Source organism: Chiloscyllium punctatum, chromosome 2, assembly GCF_047496795.1.
Source record: "Chiloscyllium punctatum isolate Juve2018m chromosome 2, sChiPun1.3, whole genome shotgun sequence".
In the NCBI taxonomy this organism is placed as follows: domain Eukaryota; kingdom Metazoa; phylum Chordata; class Chondrichthyes; order Orectolobiformes; family Hemiscylliidae; genus Chiloscyllium; species Chiloscyllium punctatum.
The window spans coordinates 125,517,191-125,536,551 of NC_092740.1; the positions used below are offsets into that span (position 1 = coordinate 125,517,191).

General features: G+C 42.3%; 1 protein-coding gene across 1 annotated transcript in view; it reads right to left on the reverse strand.

Annotated features, from left to right (window-relative positions):
• The window catches only part of aco1 (aconitase 1, soluble), a 71,010-nt gene extending 60,271 nt beyond the window's left edge, over positions 1 to 10,739 (reverse strand). Inside the window, exon 1 of the mRNA XM_072588131.1 lies at positions 10,618 to 10,739. The gene's annotated coding sequence lies outside the window, so the exon portion shown is untranslated. The remainder of the gene's footprint in view (positions 1 to 10,617) is intronic.
• Between the last annotated feature and the right edge of the window lie 8,622 nt (positions 10,740 to 19,361).

The following is a 19,361-nucleotide window of genomic DNA, read 5'->3' on the forward strand; positions in this document are numbered from 1 at the left end:
GTAATGCTAGTTCAGACTAAGCTGGTCTCAGGGTTAGTGAGGTATTTGCAGCGCTGTCAGATGAGGGGTCAAGAGATTATGCTGACGTCAAAAAGGCTATTTTGAGTGCTTATAAATTGGTACCAGAAGCATATAGACAAGGGTTCAAAAACAATGAAGGAACTAGATCAGACATATGAGTTCCAAAGTAGTAAACATAGTAATTTTGACAGAAGGGTGTGGGCCTTAAAGATAGATAAGGCATACGAGGCTCTAAAACAGAGATTATTCTACTGGAAGAGTTTAAAAACTCTCTTCCAGAGATGATAAGAATTTGTGGATGAACTGCAAGTTCAAGAAGTGAGAACAACGACAGAGATGGCAGATGAATATGCATTGGTGCAGAAAGAGAAATTTAACTTCCGACAGAACTTCATCCTGAGACAGATAGAAACTGGGACAAGATCCTACTGTCATAAGTCACAGCAAGAAGCAAATACTAAAGAGAAAGATGAAGAAGTTGATTTTCAGCTAGCTGACACACTGTTTGATGTAATGGTTCAGGAAAAACCTGAACAGGAATAGGGTCAGGCAGAAGTATTTAGTCCTGAAAGGATAATGGGCTTACAACAGAAAGACAAAACAATAAAAAGGTATATATATTGATACATACACAGAAAAGGAATAAATGTATTCCTGAGGGTTATCTAAAGGATAGAATCCTAAGACAAAAATTAGGTTAGTACAAAGGAAAAGCGGGCAGAAGAGCACCAGATTGTGTTGCCCGTAACATACAGACAGGAAGAACTGCAGGTCATCTGGGTGAGGGGAAGACTCAGGGTAAGGGTACAAAAGCAATTCTATTGGCCTAGGCTGCATAAGTGTTAGATTCTTTTCCAGAGACTTCAATGACACAAGGTGCCATTCACGCACACTATCTTCTGCAAACAGTTAAAGTTTATTAAAGCTTGTAAAAGCTTGTATAAGCTAGATGACCCCCTTTGACCCTCTTCACAGGCACGCGAAGTCAGGTCAAAGTGATGCCCTGAACAAAGAAAGCACGTCCCTTTTATACAGGTTAGTTGCCAAAGCTTATAGATGGTCTGACCGCTCCCCCACAGTCACATGCCACTCAAGACACCCCACCCCCACCCCCAGTCACACATTATCCCAGGTACAATGGTAGGATGAGATCATCCTCAGAGATAATGTAAATGCTAATACCCTAATCCTGGGGAATCATTACGCAGACGATTTCCTGACTCACTGATTCCCCAAGACAATGCAGGTGTGACATACACAGCTTCAGGGAATGGCTTATGAAAGCATTTCTGAATGGAAGAGATTGAATGATAGTTTAATTTGATAATAGTTGCAGAGTAGCAGCAAATGACTGTAACTGGGGTGTGGGTGATTCCTGAATGTCGTCCCCACCCACTTCCAGATGTTCACTTAGTGACCGAAAGCTAGTGTGCCACCAATTAAACCTGTTGGACTAACCTGGTATTGTGAGATTTTTAACCTAACCTAGTCACATTTGCCAGCACTTGGCCCATGTCCCTCTAAACCCTTCCTATTCATATACCCGTCCAGATGCCTTTTAAATGTTGTAATTGTACCAGCCTCCACCCACTCCCTCTGGCAGCGCATTCCATACACGCACCATCCGCTGTGTGAAAAAGTTGCCTTTTAAATCTTGCCTCTCTCACACTGAACCTATGCCATCTAGTTCTGGATTCCCCTACTCCAGGGAAAAGACCTTGTCTATTCATCCTATCAATGCCCCTCATGATTTTATAAACCTCTATAAGGTCACCCCTCAGCGCCTGATGCTCCAGGGAAAACAGCCTCTCCCTTTAGCTCAAATCCTCCACCCTGGCAATGTCCTTGTAAATCTTTTCTGAACCCTTTCACATTTCACAACATCCCTCCTATAGAAGGGAGACCAGAATTGCACACAGTATTCCTAACCAATGTCCTATAATTCTGCATCATGGCCTCCCAACTCCTATACTCAATGCTGTGACCAATAAAGACAACCACACCAAACACTTTCTTCACTATCCTATCGCCCTGTGACTTCACTCCCAAAGAACTAAGAACCTGCACTCCAAGGCCTCTGTACAGCAACACTCCCCAGGACCTTACCTTTAAGTGTATAAGTCCTGCTAAAATTTACCTTTCCAAAATGCAGCACCTCACATTTATCTAAATTAAACACCATCTGCCACACTGGCCCCTCTGATCAAGATCTCGTTGTACTCGGAGGTAACCTTTGTCACTGTCCATTACACCTCCAATTTTGTTGTCACCTACAAACTTACTAAACATAACTCCTATGTTCACATCCAAATCATTTATATAATTGAAGAAAAGCAGAGGACTCAGCACTGATGCTTGTAGCACATCACTGGCCACAGGCCTCCAGTCTGAACAGGAACCTTCCACCGCCACCCTCTGTCTTCTACCTTCGAACCAGTTCTGAATTCAAATGGCTAGTTCTCAGTGTGATCTAACCTTGGTAACCAGGAGAAAGTGGTTGGAAGGTTGGAGCTGGATTGAAGTGGGGGGAGGTAAGATTTGGAAGCTGGTGAAGTCAACGTCGATGCTATGTGGTTGTGAAGTCCCAAGGCAGAAGATGTGGCATTCTTCCTCCAGTTGACAGATGGCTTTGATTTGGCAGTGGAGGCAGCCCAGGATGTGAATGTCCTTGGGAGGAGTGGGAGGGCGAGTTGAAGTGGTTGGCCACAGGGTGGTGGGGTTGTTTAGTGTGGGCAGACTAGAGATTTTCCCTCGACCACTCCACAAGTTGGCATTCTGTCTCCCTGATATAGAGGAGACCACATCGAGAGAAACGGATGCAATAGATGAGGTGGGCAGATGTGCAGGAAAGTTTCCGCTCACTTTTAAATGACCCTTTCAGGCCTTGGATGGAGGTGTGTGCGCAGGTTTTACACCTTGTGCGGCGACAGAGGAAGGTGCCAGCTGTAGATGGCGGGTTATTTAGAAGGGGGGGCCTGGACCTAACATGGGAGTTGTGGAGGGAATGGTCCCTGTCGAACACAGATAGGGGTGGGACCTGACTGTAGGTGGCAAAAATGGCCAAGGATAATGCACTGTATCTGGAGATTCATGGGGTGGAAGGTGAGGAGGACCTGAGGGCATTCTTTCCGTGCGGTTGGAGGGGTGGGTTTGAGGGTGGAGGTGCAGGGCATCTGCTATGTCCTGGAGTGGAATTGCTCCTCCTGGGAGCTGATAATGGCAAAGGCAGAGGAATTGGGAATATGAGATCACGATTTTACAAGAGGGAGAGTGAGAGGAAACATAGTCGAGGTAACGGTGGCAGTCGGTGGGTTTGAAATAGATATCTGTATTGAGGCAGTTGCCGGAGACAGAGACAGTGGTGTCCAGGAAGGGGAGGGTGGTGTCGGAGATGGTCTATGTGAGCTTGAGGTCAGGGTGGAAGGTATTAGTGAAATTGATGATCTGTTCAAACTCCTCAGAGCATGAGGTAGCACTGATATAGTCATTGGTGCAAGAGAGGAAAATATGGGGGATGGTGCTGGTGTAACTCCAGAAGAGGGACTGCTCCACGCATCCTATGAAGAGGCAGGCATAGCTGGGGCCCATGCCAGTTCCCACGGCTACCCCTCTGGTCTGTAGGAAGTTGGAGGACTCAAAGGAGAAGTTGTTTAGGGTGAGGACTGGTTCACCAATTGAATGAATATATTGGTGGAGGGGAACCAGTTGGGTCAGCAGGACAGCAAGAAATGGAGGTCTTGTAGGCTTTTGTCATGGGGGATGGAGGTGTATGTCCATTGCAAAAATGAGGTTTTGGGGGCCAGGGAATTGAAAATCATAGAGGATGTGGAGGACGTGGTTGGTGCCCCGGACATACATTAGGAGTTCATGGACCAAGGAGAACAGCACAGATTCAAGATATGAGGAGATGAGTTCAGTGAGGCAAGAGCAGAATAAGACAATAGGTCAACCAGGCAGTCAGGTTTGTGGATTTTGGGTAAGAGGTAGAACCGGGCGGTGCAGAATTGGGGAATGAGGTTGGAGGCTGTGGATGGGAGATCCCGAAGTGAGGAGGTTGTGGAGGTTTGGGACATGATGGTTTGGTGATGAGAGGTGGGTCATGGTCAAGGGAGCAGTAGGAGGAAGTGTCAGCGAATCAGCATCTGGTTTCAGCAAGGTACAAGTCGATGCGCCACACTACCACTGCACCCTCTTGTCAGCTACTGTGCTAACCAATCTACCATGAGGAAATGTGTAGAGGTCCTTACTGAGGTCCATATGGATCACATCCACCAATTGGGTAAGGCAGAATGGATTGCAGGCTCAGATACATGAATATTAATTTTACCTCCTTGACATTATCAAACCCACGAAGGACCCTTTGTTGATATGTGCTCTTGAAAACCATGGGGATTAGCTGTAGGCCCAAATATGGGGATCCTTTTTCTATTTCCACTAATTACGCCACAATAAACAGGGTGGCATAAGTAACTGGATTATTGGTCTGGCCATCCTGACAGGTTGTGGTCAGTGGGCTAATTGGAACAAGATCCTAGGGGGTGCCAAATGATCTCCGCCCTATGGAAAATAAGGTGGGGATCTTTAATCTTCACCTCTTTTGGCATATCTATGGGTTTGTTCTTCCATTTCCTGCCAATCTATCCCATTACCATTGTCCCCATCCAATTCTATTGTCCAAATGCACACATTTTCCCTTTTACACAGGGAAACGGGATGAAACTTTTTTCAATCTCACACTCATATTTTGATTGGTCTACACCACAGGCTCTGTTTTCTTTACCTGCCTTGTTCAGGATTCTGAACACATCCTGTAGGTTTTCTCAGTCAGCTTGGCTGCAGCTTTTTGGGCTGAGTTCCGATCACTGACTGTGTGCTGTGCGCCCGAGACTCTGTCGTGCTGGGTCTGAAACTGTCCCAAGTATCCCATGTTCACCTGGTACCTCTGCTGCTTTGATTCTTATTTTCTCTATTTCATTACTTAGCTTCACCTTTTCCTATTCTCTATCTCTCAGCTGCTTTACGGAACCAGCTATTACTTTAACCTTGCTGAGTTTTAAAGCATGCTTCCATTCAGTTTTCTGCACTGTTTTTCCAGCATTTCTGTTCTAGGGGTCCCAGACCTGATACTTGCTCACAGTATCAGTCGAGACACCTAGGCCAGTTATTTAGGTACTTTTTTTAGGACCTCCACCCACTGTAGGCACTGTGTCATTTCTCATATTGTTTCCCTTAAATTTGCTGCCCTCTCTCATGGGTTCCTGCTTTTTCACTTCTCCTTGACTCTGGGTTCCTGAGCATTTACACTCCTTTCATTCCTTGGAGTTTCCCAACCTTACTCTAGCTTCTCTGTGTCCTCATGGGTCTCTAACCCCAACATCTGGTTTCTCACCACCTGGTGGGTCCTCTGACCCTGTATTCGGCTTCCTTACCTCAATTTTCCATTCGTACCTTATTCTGTACTACCTCTGGCTATTTGTCATCTTCAAATTGTAAGCACTTTGGGCCAGAAACAATCACTGGTCAGAAACCTCAACCCTCTTTCACACAATTGAATCCTGGCGATCACGTGGAGAAGAGATCCTCTTAATTCAGATTCAGGCAGGATGTCCGAGAGTTCAAAGTTGGTGGGGTTTGATTTGAAGTTACATAAACACTTCTAAGCGAAGGCCACTAAGAGACACTAATATCATCCATTGTTTTGGACACTTCGACCAATTTATTTATTAAAAGCACCCAAGTGCTCGTCAGGAGAAACAGAATGTGGTTTGTGGTTCAACTTGATTTTACTCACAAAATATTCCTTATTAAAACACCTGGTGAGCATTTCCCAAATTCCCAACTATTTATTCTCAATCTAACTCCAACGATCTGAGAAAGGACATTACCCACAAAGATCCAAATGTTTGAGCTGGGCCACTGAAATCTCCTTCCTCGCCGACATAGGGCTGGCTCGCTTCCACAAAGGTAGGTCTTGTAGGTTCAGGGTGGATCTCTGTCCAGCTAGTCAGAGCTCCAATGCTGCTCCAGGTTAAGCTCTTGCTGAGAGTCTTCGCTGAAGGGGGTGCCATTAGGTATGTGTCCTTATCCCCTCTCATTCCATAATTTCTTGAATATTCCGTAGCCTTCGGCCAATAAGGCCATGAGCTGCAATCAAAGCATCCAATGGGATTGCGCCAAAACCTTTCACTGTTGTCATGCCAGGGATGTGTAAAGGGCACGTCCTCAGGCACTGGTTGGAAGTCAGAGTGAAATTTCGCTAATACACAATCCACTGGCTTCCCTCAATCTTATGACATTTTTGAACTTTGTTTCTGTTGTTCTCTGTAGCTAATAGCTGTTGTTTGCTGTTTAAATTAGTTTGACCAGATTTCTGTCAAGCCCAATTTGTCTGGCTGTGGGTCAATTTACAACATCCAATTTTCAGGCCTTGATACTATAAAATCAGAAGCAATCCACTCTCGTGTAGGGTTCTGGCTTGAACACAGTTGCCAAAACTGACAAAAGCAGGCTTTACATTTCACATCTTTGAATGAAAAATTATGACTTCCACTGAACACATTCTATATTCAAGTTATTTATCACTTCAAAATCACCATTTTACTGGCAGCTATTGCTCAAACAATTCACCCAAGTATAAATTTGTTTCAGCAACATTCAGTGAATGAGTGAAAATGGTAAGGAGGAAAGACATTAATTTCAATAGCTCCTTTCACAACCTCTCAAAGTATTTTATATCCAATAATGTCCAGTCACCTTCATCAGGTAGCAAATGTGGCAGCCAATTTGTGGAGCAAACTTCCTAAAATCACAATGTCATAAAGTTTTCATAAATCTTTATTTGGCATTGGTTGAGGGTAAATATCTGCCAAGACTCACTTATTGTGGATGCTTGGTTCAATTGCTAACTTATATCCTAAGTTACACTTCAGACAAATTTCTCCACCTCTAAGTAAAGAATGGAGGAAAAGATAAGAAAAAAATACAATATTAAAGATTACTTCTCACATTTTTCAACACCAAACCAACTTCATAACATAGCAGATAAAATCTGCAAGGTCACACTGATATCTGCCTAGCGTCAGACATAACACACTTCCAGTGTCTCTCAAACCATGTTCTACATTTGTTAACTTGATCATATGAAACAGCTTCCATTGATAATGTGACTTATCACCTAAATGTTCCACAGCATCTTGCAACCAATGACATAGTTAAATGACAACTCCAAGGCAAAATTAAGTAAGGAAGCCAACATGCTACCAGAAATTTTCATCAACAACAAATGAAACTGATCATTTTATGTTCTTATTTAAAAATGAATCAAAAGGACTTGGGAGGTGCAGGCAAGGTCAACATTCATTAATCATTCCAAGTTGCCTTGAGAAGGGCACGAATCTCTTTCTTGACCTGATGTCTATATGAAGGTGCTCCCAAGTGCCAGGATTATGACTCACAATGTTATTTATTGAGATGACCAGAGTTTTGAGAAGATTTGTAGCTCAGGTTGAGGTTCTGGATGTAGGATTGTTCGCTGAGCTGGAAGGTTCATTTCCAGACGTTTCATCACCCTACTGGGTAACATCTTTAGTGGGCCTCAAGCGAAGCACTGTACATGTTTCCTGCTTTCTGTTTATATGTTTGGGTTTCTTTGGGTTAGGGCCGTCATTTCCTGTTTTTCCTCCCTTGGGAGGTTGGGTGGTAGATGGGGTCTAACTTGGTGTGTTTGTTGATAGAGTTCCAGTTGGAATGCCATGTTTCTAGGAATTCTCGTACATGTTTCTGTTTGGCTTGTCCTAAGATGGATTGTTGTCCCAGTCGAAGTGGTTTTCTTCCTTATCTGTATGTAAGGATACTAGTGAGAGCGGGCTCTTTTTTGAAGAAGGTCATGGGATCTTTTGCAATTAATTACTGAAGGAGTGGCACCATGCTGCAGGTAGTCTCCTTCAACTGAAATGTAATTCAGGTGGAGGATGACATTTGCAGCACTCCATCAGTAATACCTGAAAACTGATCTTCCGTAATGTGCTAAAAAGTAAGATTTTGACACACCCCTCACTCAGAGATGAGAATGTACGAGTAAATACTTTTTAAAGAAATTCATTCATTCGCATACTTTATGAAAAACAGAACCATTGAACTGTGCGAAACAAACCCTAAACTCATACCATTCCAACACTGCATGTTTTCAGAAGTAAAGTGAAGAAAGAATAACTAACGCTCCAAAAATAAGAACAAATCCCACCAGAGCAGCTGCAGGATTTAAATTCAGACAGCGATATAAATGTAAAATTTTTAAAAATCAGTAACAGTGACCATGACACTACTGGGTTGCTTTTAAATTAACATCTTATCCAGTCCACAAATGCCCTTTAGGGAAGGAAATCTGCTATCCTTATCAGTCTGGACTCTGACTCCAGACCATCAACTGCCATCTGAAAAAAATCTAATAAGCTATTTAGCTTTCCAACCCGCAGAAAAATATAATAAGTGTACAGCAACAGTTCAACAAGGCAGTTCACCACTAACTTCAAGAGTAATTAGCAATGGATAAAATTTGGCCTCCAGTCAATCCCCATACCCTGCAAATCAATAAGAACAATACACACATCCATCGCAATCTAAAACACTCTTCAAACATTTTTTATGAGGTATATTGTTACAAATTTGCAGCATGCAATTCTTAACCCATTAAAAAATATTCTGCAAATGCTGCTGTAAAATCTATTGGTGTAACAAAATATGGATTCTATTGTATATAGCTCTAGAATATGAAGTGAGAATTTAGTGACTGATATTATTGTAAATTTAAGAAATTGAAAACAAAGATATATGCACTGAAAGGAGTAAAACAAAGCAAAAGAAATGCAATTTTACCTTCATTTCAACTCAATGGTGGGTTGATTCCAAACATATTCCTATGTTTTCTATATAATATACACGCTGAAGATTTCATCAATTGCTTACGTTTTTCCGAGCACAAGTGTCAACACACCAAATGATCAACTCGAATTAAATATGCTATGGTACCTCACTCTGAACAAAGTTATAACAGGTATTTTTCCACTATGGTAAATGGCAAATTAATACTTGATAAACACATTTATTATGCATATTAAAACTAAACAAAGCTGTCACAACAACAATGGCAATAAGACAAGTTGGAAACTTATTCCCACTCAATGAATAAAATTTGTTCTGAAAGTTGTAGGAAGACTAAGTACCAGAACACAGCAATGCATACATTACAACTGAAACCTGACAATTTTATTGTTGTACTCTGAATCCTTAACTGATTTATAAGCTGATAGTTAGTACACTTTAGTGGGTGTCAAGCAATCTTAGTGAGTGCCAAATTACTACTTTAATATATAGCCAACAGCTAAACTCAGTGCAGCTCATTTACACTTGTGACACAGTGATAGGCAGGGACATTTCCTCTACAAAAGACTTTATGTGCTATTTTTGTTTAGCAGAAGGTAGGGGGAGCATGTTGCTCTCTGTTGCTTTTGTTATGGCAAGGACCGCACCAGAGTCAAAATGTAAACTAACCAATACACTTTTCTTCTTTTTTATTTTGATATGTTAAAAATTTTGATTGTTTGAAATTTGCAATTCTTGCACTCAAAGAGTGCAAGACAAAAAAGCTTTGGCAACATGCTTGCCTTTCACATGAATTAACTGTTATGATAAATGTAATATAAATTCAGCACTGCATCCTCAAGCAGCAAAAGTTTATACCCAAAAGGAATTATTAATAAGATGGCAACATGCCACATTGCTTGACACTTTATACATCTAACAGAGAATTGATTGTTTTTTGCACAATCTAAATGTGGGAGCAAACTAATGAATGAGATATTTCTGGCCAACTTTTCCTTACAGATAGCATTCACAACTAGCACTATCCATAACTCCTAACAAACCAGCTATGACACATTGGCACTTTCTCCAAGTCCTGCCTGATTATAGGCAAATAGGGCCTATTCTGTTACAGTAGTTTGTCCTGACCTTTAACCTGTGGTCCCTCAGCCTCCCCAGCTCCTGCCTCTGATGCTGTCATTAGATAGAACACAGGACTTTCCCCTAGCCCTTCCTGCAATATTGCCATTGGACTTTTCCCAAGCGCTGCCTGCATTGCTGTCATTGCACAGGATACCAAACGTATACCCAGCAGTGACTGCATTGTTATCATTGCAGAGATACCAGACGTTCCCCCCAGCTCTGCCTGCACTGATCTTATTCCACAGGTGACTGGACGTTTCCCCCCAGCTCTGCCTGCATTGCTCTCATTCCACAGGTTACTGGACTTTTCCCCCCTGCCTGCCTGCACTGCTCTCATTACACAAGTTACTGGACCTTCCCCCCCCCGCTCTGCCTGCATTGCTCTCATTCCACAAGGTACAGAACCTTCCCCCCCCCGCTCTGCCTGCATGACTCTCATTACACAACAGACCAGACTTTTCCCTAGCTCTGCCTGCGTCGCTATCCTTAAGTGCAGGAGTTTCTCGCGCTGCCGCTCGAACCCGTTCACAGCGACTGAACATTTCTGGACAAGCCAAGCCCACCACGTCGCCATCAATAAGAGCTGACCGTCACCTTCTGAGGTCCGAAGAACAGGCTGCTTATCTTCAGCTCACTGACCGAACTGCTTCATTCAGCCAGCCGGCCTCTCATCGCTCCCGACTCCAATGCGCATGCACCCAGCAACACACAGCCCGCCGCGCATGCGAGTGACGTCACGACGGTCGGTCACGCCCCCTCCAGCGTGCGCAAGACCGCGTGCCTCTGGGTGCAAAGTTGTTTGCAGTGTTGCCAGTCACTGTCCATAGAAGGCTAGTTTGCAGTAGAGTCCTGTTGGCAGCCAGCATAAAAGAAAGACAAGACTCTGGGTTGTTTTTTGCTTTGCTTTGCGCTGCCCCAGAGTATGCTCAGGGCAGATTCCATTGACGTTCTCAGAGAGGCATTGCATGATTACCTGCACACCAAAACATTTGCAGGGCCATGGATATGTCAGAGAGTCATATAGCATGGAAACAGACCCTTTGGTCTACTCGTTCACACACTCGTTCACACCGACCAGACATCCCAACCTGATCTAGACCCATTTGCAATCATATTGCGCATATCCCACTAAACCCTTCCTATTCATATACCCAGCCAGATACCTTTTAAATGTTGTAATTGTACCAGCCTTCACCACTTCAGCAGCTCATTCCATGTATGCACCACCCTCTGCGTGAAAGAGTTACCTTTTTAAATCTTTTTAAATCATTAAACCTAATGCCCTCTAGTTTTGGATTCCCACACCCTAGGTGAAAAAAAAACTTGGCTTTTCACCTTATCTTTGTCTCTCATAACATGAGATTGCACTAGAAAAGATTCCTCAGATGAGGAGATAGTCTTCTAGGAGTCGCCATACCCCTGAGAGACCGATCATATCAATGTAGACTGTGGGAGGTTAATTTTCTTTTTCCTTTTCTTTGTAAGTATCCCTGACGTATATGTGTTGGCTACAATGCCTGTATAATAGTTATAATTGTTACATGTATGGATATTAGGAGGAGTTCAACTTGCACTAACCTTTCTTTTGCCTGAAGTCCAAATGTGAAATTCCAGTAAAGTAATTAAAAGGAGGAAGGGGGTTGAGGCAAAAGTGCAGAACCTCTGGAAAACATTTTCCTCCCAAATGCAGGGCTTTCCTAATGTGGCCCTACCTAAGGTCAGTTTTGATCAGTGGTGCACTGTTTTCTATCACGAAAGCCTACCCTCCAAAAGGCTTCTTTGCATGTTATGATTTTCTGACTCAGTTTTCAATGTATCTTCAGCACAGACCTGAACCAAGCCAACCCAAAGCTCTTATTCTACTCCTTAGTTTCGGGTTGTGCAATGACAGCCTGTGTTGCCAATGAATTCACTAATGACACCAGCCAGCAAGGGAAATTAGATCCCTTTAGTAATCAAATTCTGCAAACAGTTGCAGATAACAGTCTGAGATAAATCTAACTGATGTCTGCATTGATGACCATCTGGAAATTATATGATAAACCCATGGATCAGTAAACTACCCTCCCACAAATACCACAATAAAGTCACTAATGCATACTACTGTTTGGCTTGCTGCAGACTGTAAATCACCATACTTCAATTCTCAAGGCTTCATATCCAGTGTTGTTTGAAGTTGGCAAATAGGGTTGGATGAGATGACATCCAGTCCCAACTCTACTCTGTTGAGATTTATGCAGATCAAAGATGAGATGTTGGGTAAGCTGGAGGAAAATGTATTTTGCCAAGAATTTAAATGACAGGTGTGGAGCTTGCTGTATAAATTGTTGATCAATTATCCAAGTGCAACGAGGTTACCTTTTTATTCATGAAATCAAACATTTCAATTTGGTGTGAGTTTAAACTCTGGCAAGGCAGCAGCCTCCTCTCCTCCTCCAGGTTAGCTGGTGTTCTACATTGCTTTCACTTTGATCTGCTTCATTTTCATCTGACGCTTCTCCAGATTCTTTTGCTCCTAGTGAAGAGCAGCCTTCTCAAGCCAGTGCTAGATGGACATGATTGGACAAATGGCTTCCTCCTGCGCTGGAATATTCAACGGTTTTATGACTTTCATTTAAAATTGTTGTAAAAGCTTTGTTGGTGGAACAATTGACATTTGAAGGAACAATGAAGCATCCTTCAGTAAAGTGAAAAAGCACCTGCCCACTTTACCTTTGATGCAGGAAGGTGGGGCATTGCAGGGATTGACATATTGACAAATTTTAGCTATGAAGAAAGGTTAGTGAGGATGGAGTTTTCTTTGGAACAGTGGGGACTCAGGGGAGATTTAATTGAGGTGTGAAAAATTGTGAGGTCTTGGATAGTGTTGATAGGAAAGATTTACTTGCATTTGCAAGGAAATCAATAAACAGGGGCATGGATTTATAGTAATTAGTGAAAAGATTGGAGGGGAGTTGTTTTTCTTTATTATCCAGAGAATGTTGCAGATCAGGAAGTTACTGCCTGAAAGGACCATAGAGGCAGAAATCTTAATTGCAGTTTAAAATAGATGCATAATTGAGGTGCTTTGACTTACAGTATTTCCAAATTAATTTCCTGAACACTACTGCCTGTAATCCAGAAGGAAAATCATTAAAACCTAAAACATTTGGGTGCGTTTTCCATCTTTTCAACACTTCCATGATTAAAAATATTGCATATTTGGAAAATGTCTGTTGTCTGTTTGACTAACAGAAAATGAAGAACCTGCTCACTCTTCAATTGGCTGTGGGAAAGTAATTTAACATAGGGATGGACCAATGAGAGGAGAACATGCAGCAAGAGTTCTATGCGATATAACCTCCAGGAAAATGTCAACTGGAATTTGGAACCCTAGAGTTTATTTATTTAATGCTGATCAGTCTTTATGCTGCAATCAGTTATTAACCATCAACAAACCTGAGGACGTGATAGAGACAGGTACAATTAAAAAGTTTAAAAGACATTTGGACAGGTATATGGATAAAGTTGAAAAAATAAGCCCTTCTTCAGGCTTATGCCCGAAACGTCGATTCCCCTGCTCCTCAGATGCTGCCTGGCCTGCTGTGTTTTTCCACATTTTTCAACTCTGGTATTCCAGCATCTGCAGTCTTCATTTTCTCCCAGGTATATGAATAGGAAAGGTTTAGAAGGATAGGGGCCAAATGCAGGCAAAGAGACTAGTTCAGTGTAAACCTAGTTGGCATGGGCAAATTCGTCCAAAGGGCCTGTTTCTGTGCTCTATGACTGTAAGCATGCCTGTAAGTACACACCACACTTAACAACAATTAATTCTGAATACCTTTGGTTTATTTCTCAACATCTCCAACTACTCCCACCCCCCCCCCAACCATCCTGATTAACCATGAATACTAATGCTAATTGTTGGGCTTTTTCAGTTTTTTGTTGAAGGTCAAGCAAGAAAAAATAAAACCAGGATCAAAACGGTCACCTTTTTAGTCTAAGTGGTTCAACTGTGGGTTGTTTTAATTAATTTGTAGGACATGGGCTTTGCTGATTTGGCAGCACTTATTGGCTGCCTTGATTGGCTAGAAGGTAGTTCAGAATCGGCCACATTGCTGTGGGTCTGGAGTCACACAAAGGCCAGACCGAGGTCAGGACAGCAAATTTCATAACCTCAAGGCCAGTTTTTGATCATCGTTGACAATTGATCATGGTCACATCACCATTAGGCAAGCTCTTTACGCTAAATTTTATTGAAATCAAATTTCACCATCTGCCATGTTGAGAATGAAATTCATGGTCCCAGAACATTAACCTGGTCTTCTGGATTATGAGTCCAGTGACATTACCACAAATACACCACCTTCCCATTTCTTTCCCACGCAAAAGAATAATTTCTAATTCAACCAATATTGTTAAGAGTACATTTCTTCTGTCGTTCTGTAATTTGAGTTTGTTATACTAAGCGCACTGTTTCTTTAAATTTTAAAAAATGCAATTTCTTACATTGAGCATTGCCCAGGCAGATAGCCAGGATTTAAAAAAAGCACAGTACGTGCAGACTGGAAGCAATGGGTTCTGAGATTTCATAATATATCCAACCAAAAAAAACTCATTGGCAGCTTCTTATCAGTACAACTTATTTAAATTCTACTTGTTTATGTTACAGTTGGATTTCATTTTAAGATTTGGAGTTGCAGAGTGTTAAGTAATTTTGAAAGTTGTTTATACCTCCATTTCATGGAAAAGATGATATGCAGAAATCTTTGAAAAAACATCCATTACCAGACTGTGTGATGGTGTCTTTGTCAACACGTAGATGTTTTTCCCCGTGTAAATGATTCTGTCCTCTTTCAGATCTATAGTTGGATTTGCCATCTATTACATTGAAGGGTAGCAATCTATTCTCTCAGTTTGCAAACACATCCCCACACTCACAGTTGCCTGTCATTTTAATTTTCCCACACTGACATTTCTGCCCTCAGACTCCCAAGCTCTTCCAATGAAGTTCAAAGGATAACACCTTCTCTATCAAGAACACAAACTTTAAACCCTTTCTACTCATCATTGTGTTCAACAACAACAGATCATAATTACTGCTCCCATCTTTTTCACATTGCAATTGTTGTGAATGATTCTTGTCTTGTTACCATCCCACTTTAGCTTATTCCAACATCTTGTCAATTAATTTCTCCTGTCATCCATCCTATCATAAGCCTTCCCTTTTGAGCTTCCCCCTTTCCCCTTTTCCTGCTTCTCCACTGCATGCAAAAAGTATACAGATCGATTGGCAAGTTGATTCTAATTGACTGAGGCATTGCCAAGGAGAGTGTACCAGGGAACCAAAGTCCCCTGTGCTTCTGTTAAATTCAAAAAAAGGTGTGCTGTTGGTTATATTTCTTTTCATGCAGTATAATTTGTTGCTCTCTTTGAAACTTGGCATTGTTGTGCTTGGAAAAGCACAGCAGTTCAGGCAGCATCCAAGGAGCAGTAAAATCGACGTTTTGAGCAAAAGCCCTTCATCAGGAATACATGTCTGTGCTGTGCTTTTCCAGCACCACCAATCCAGAATCTGGTTTCCAGCATCTTCTTGTGTCTGACCTGGTGAGTGCAAAATGAAAAACTTTGACAGCATGTATATTTTTAGAACAAAATAAATTATATGATTATTGTAACAGTGGTGATTGTGGAAGCTTGCTGTGTACTGCCATGTCTCCTTGGTTTCAACAGGGAGTATATTTCAACAAAGGTAAAAATCAATACTTTCAAATAAACCTGTTGGACATTAACCTGGCATTGTGTGATTTTTAACTTTGTCTACCCCACACCAACACCAGCATCTCCACATCTACACTTCAACAGTACATCATTGACTTTAAAGGTTATTTGAACATTCTGAAATTGTGAAAGGTGCTACAGAAATTCAAGTCTTTCACTTTAAGTAGGAGTTATTTTGTTATTGATTAAAGTGAAGTAGTTGTGTGGGGAGATTAATCTAGATTCTAGTTTCACAAAAGAAAAATGCTATCTTGTATACGATTTCCAAAATCAACCTACCTTCAGATATCAGTCACTTAAAATTGTCTTGGATTTACTGTCGTTATATACATTCTAGTTTTTTTTTTAAAGTATCCCATTATCTCATTATCATGCACCATTTTCCAGCCAAGAAAGCTCAGTGAAGTGACTCATCCCATAGCTTCTGCCAATAATATTGAGTTGAATTGTTCCAAATTAAGAAGGATTTCAACAGAGTAATAAAGGAGAAACTAATTACACTAGTGGGGGTGGGGTGGGGAGTGAGATCTGTAATAGAATGCATAGATTGAAGATAATGGGCAAAAAAACAGGTACGATGAGAATTTTTTACATGGTGAAATGTTATGAAGTGTACAAAGTTAAAAAATCACACAACACCAGGTTATAGTCTAACAGGTTTAATTGGAACCACTAGCTTTTGGAGCACTGTTCCTTCAGCTAGTACTTCCAATTAAACCTGTTGGACTATAACCTGGTGTTGTGTGATTTTTAACTTTGTACACCCCAGTCCAACACCGACGTCTCCAAATCACGTGATGATGAGGAATGCACTGGCTGTAGTAACGTTAAAAAGGGAACGATTTGAGGGACTCGGCAAGATGGCGGCGATTCAGTAGAACTGCTGTGGACAGCTCTGCCTAACAGCCAAGGCATATTGGTGTTTTTTTTTACCATCTCTGGCCAACTTATATGGAGGAATTGTTAATTTAAAAACTTGAAGAACACATTTTCATTGACAATTTGGAGTGGGAAGGATACCAAAAGGAAAAGGAGCGAGCAAACAGCAGCAAGGAGGACACAGTAGCAGCCTCTCCCAAGCCCTAGGGGACCTCATAGACTCACAGGAATTGTCAGCGGCGATGGCAAGACTTTCCACCAAGTTTGAGGCTGCATTCGAGGAGATATGTGCCCAGGTGCAACCCATTGCATCCATACTGCAGAAACATGAAGGGGAGCTCCAGGATCTCTGGGAGTGGATGAAGAAGGTGGAGGGTTGAACCACTGCTTCAGAAGCGGCGATTGACTCCTCGTCTGGATGGATCCAGGTGCTGGAGCAGGAAGTGCGGGCCTTGCGAGACCAGGTCGACGACCTCGAAAATTGAGGTCAGAGGACAAATCTTTGGATTGTCAGGCTCCTGGAGGGTGAGGAAGGTGGGTAACTGGCTGCCACGGTTCCTGAGCATTCAAATTGAATCTGGACGGCTGCACATTGTAAGGGCGTCGGGTGGTGGTGCGCAGGTCTGGGCTGGTATAGCACCTTCGCCCAGTCCGAGTGCACTTGCACACATATAAGGACAAGGAAAAAGTGATAGAAGCCTCCAGATTACTGGGGAAAGATCCACTGGCAATGTTGCACAAGGGGTCAAAAATCATGTTTCTCCAGGAGTTTTCAGCTGCTGTAATTTGGAAGACGAAGTCCTTCAATTAAGTTAAAAAGAGGCCGAGCAAAGATTCAAAGAAGCTTTTCAATAAAAATACTTATTAAAAAAAAGGCTGAGGAACCTGAGCATCCAATACTCCATGAGGTACCCCTCAGTGCTCCGTTTCAGCCATGAGGACTTAGTTTATACATTTGACTCGGCAGATAAAGGTAAGAACTTTGTAGACACTTTAAAATAGTCTGAAGACTGGTCTGAAGAAAACGGTTAATGTTCGTCCTCTTTTCCTTCTTTCCCTATGTTTTCCCTTTTGCCTTCAAGGTTTTATAGTTGGTTTTCCTTGTAGCTTTTTGGTAGCAATAGTTGTTTGTCATTATGATTAGAGTAGTTTTTGTATACACAATTCTGCGATTCTATGAGTCTCCATTTACTTCTGCTCGGTGCATTGCAAGCAGGGTTCTCCCTCAGAGGGTCTCAAGGGTCTCAGAAAGGGGATATGGCTAAGTGTCTTGTTAGATGGTGCACCTGGAACATCAAGGGAAGTAATTTGCCTGTTAAAAGGAAAAAAAGTGCTTTCTAGCCTTAAGAGGGAAAGTATTGAAATCACTCTGTTGCAGGAAACCCATCTTGACGATGGGACACACATGAAGTTACAACAGGAGGGCTATGATCGGGTATTCTTTTCATCCTTTACTATTGAAAGTAGGGGAGTGGCTGTACTTATCCAGAAGAATCTTCTGTTCACATTATTAGAGCAGGTGAAAGATGAGCAAGGGTGGTTTGTGATACTTCAGGCCCTGATACATGGGAGGAATATGGCATTTTAAATGTCTACTGTCCTCCGGCGCATCCCCTCAAATTTTTGGTCAGTACCTTTTCTGAGTTGAGTGCCTTTGCAGCACAGCACATTATTATAGGGGGAATTTAATTGTCTTTTGAATCCAACAGTGGACAGGATCCTAGTGGGCCCCCAACTATTTTTTTGTATGCCAAGCAGATGGCTGACTTATGCGAGGAGTTGGGGCTGGTGGATATTTGGAGATATATTCACCCTACCGGCAGGGACTTCACCTTTGTTTCAAACCCACATAAATGTCACACGAGGATTGATTTTTTTTTTGGTTCCCTTGACCCTTCTGGCTTTGATTATGGGTTGTAAAATTGGGAACATAGCTATCTCTGATCATGCAGCAGTATATTTGGAGGTTCAGGCCAAGAGTGAAGGGCTAGGGTTACGGCACCAGTGTCTGGATCCATTTCTCCTTAAGGATTCAAAATGTGTGGCGTATTTTTGAGGGAGTTTTTTAAGTTTTTGACTATCAACTCAGGCATGGCTAGTTGTCCATCTATGCTATGGGAGATTGCTTTGCTAGGGGATTAGCTATTTCCTATTCGGCAAGAGTCATAGAGTCGTAGAGATGTACAGCATGGAAACAGAACCTTCGGTCCAACCCGTCCATGCCAACCAGATATCCCAACACAATCTAGTCCCACCTGGCAGCACCCGGCCCATATCCCTCCAAACCCTTCCATTCATATACCCATCCAAATGCCTCTTAAATGTTGCAATTGTACCAGCCTCCACCACATCTTCTGGCAGCTCATTCCATACACGTACCATCCTCTGTGTGAAAAAGTTGCCCCTTAGGTCTCTTTTATATCTTTCCCCTCTCACCTTAAACCTATACCCTCTAGTTCTGGACTCCCCAACCCCAGGGAAAAGACTTTGTCTATTTATCCTATCCATGCCCCTCATAATTTTGTAAACTTCTATAAGGTCACCCCTCAGCCTCCGATGCTCCAGGGAACACAGCCCCAGCCTGTTCAGCCTCTCCCTGTAGCTCAGATCCTCCAACCCTGACAACATCCTTGTAAATCTTTTCTGAACCCTTTCAAGTTTCACAACACCTTTCTGACAGAAAGGAGACCAGAAGTACA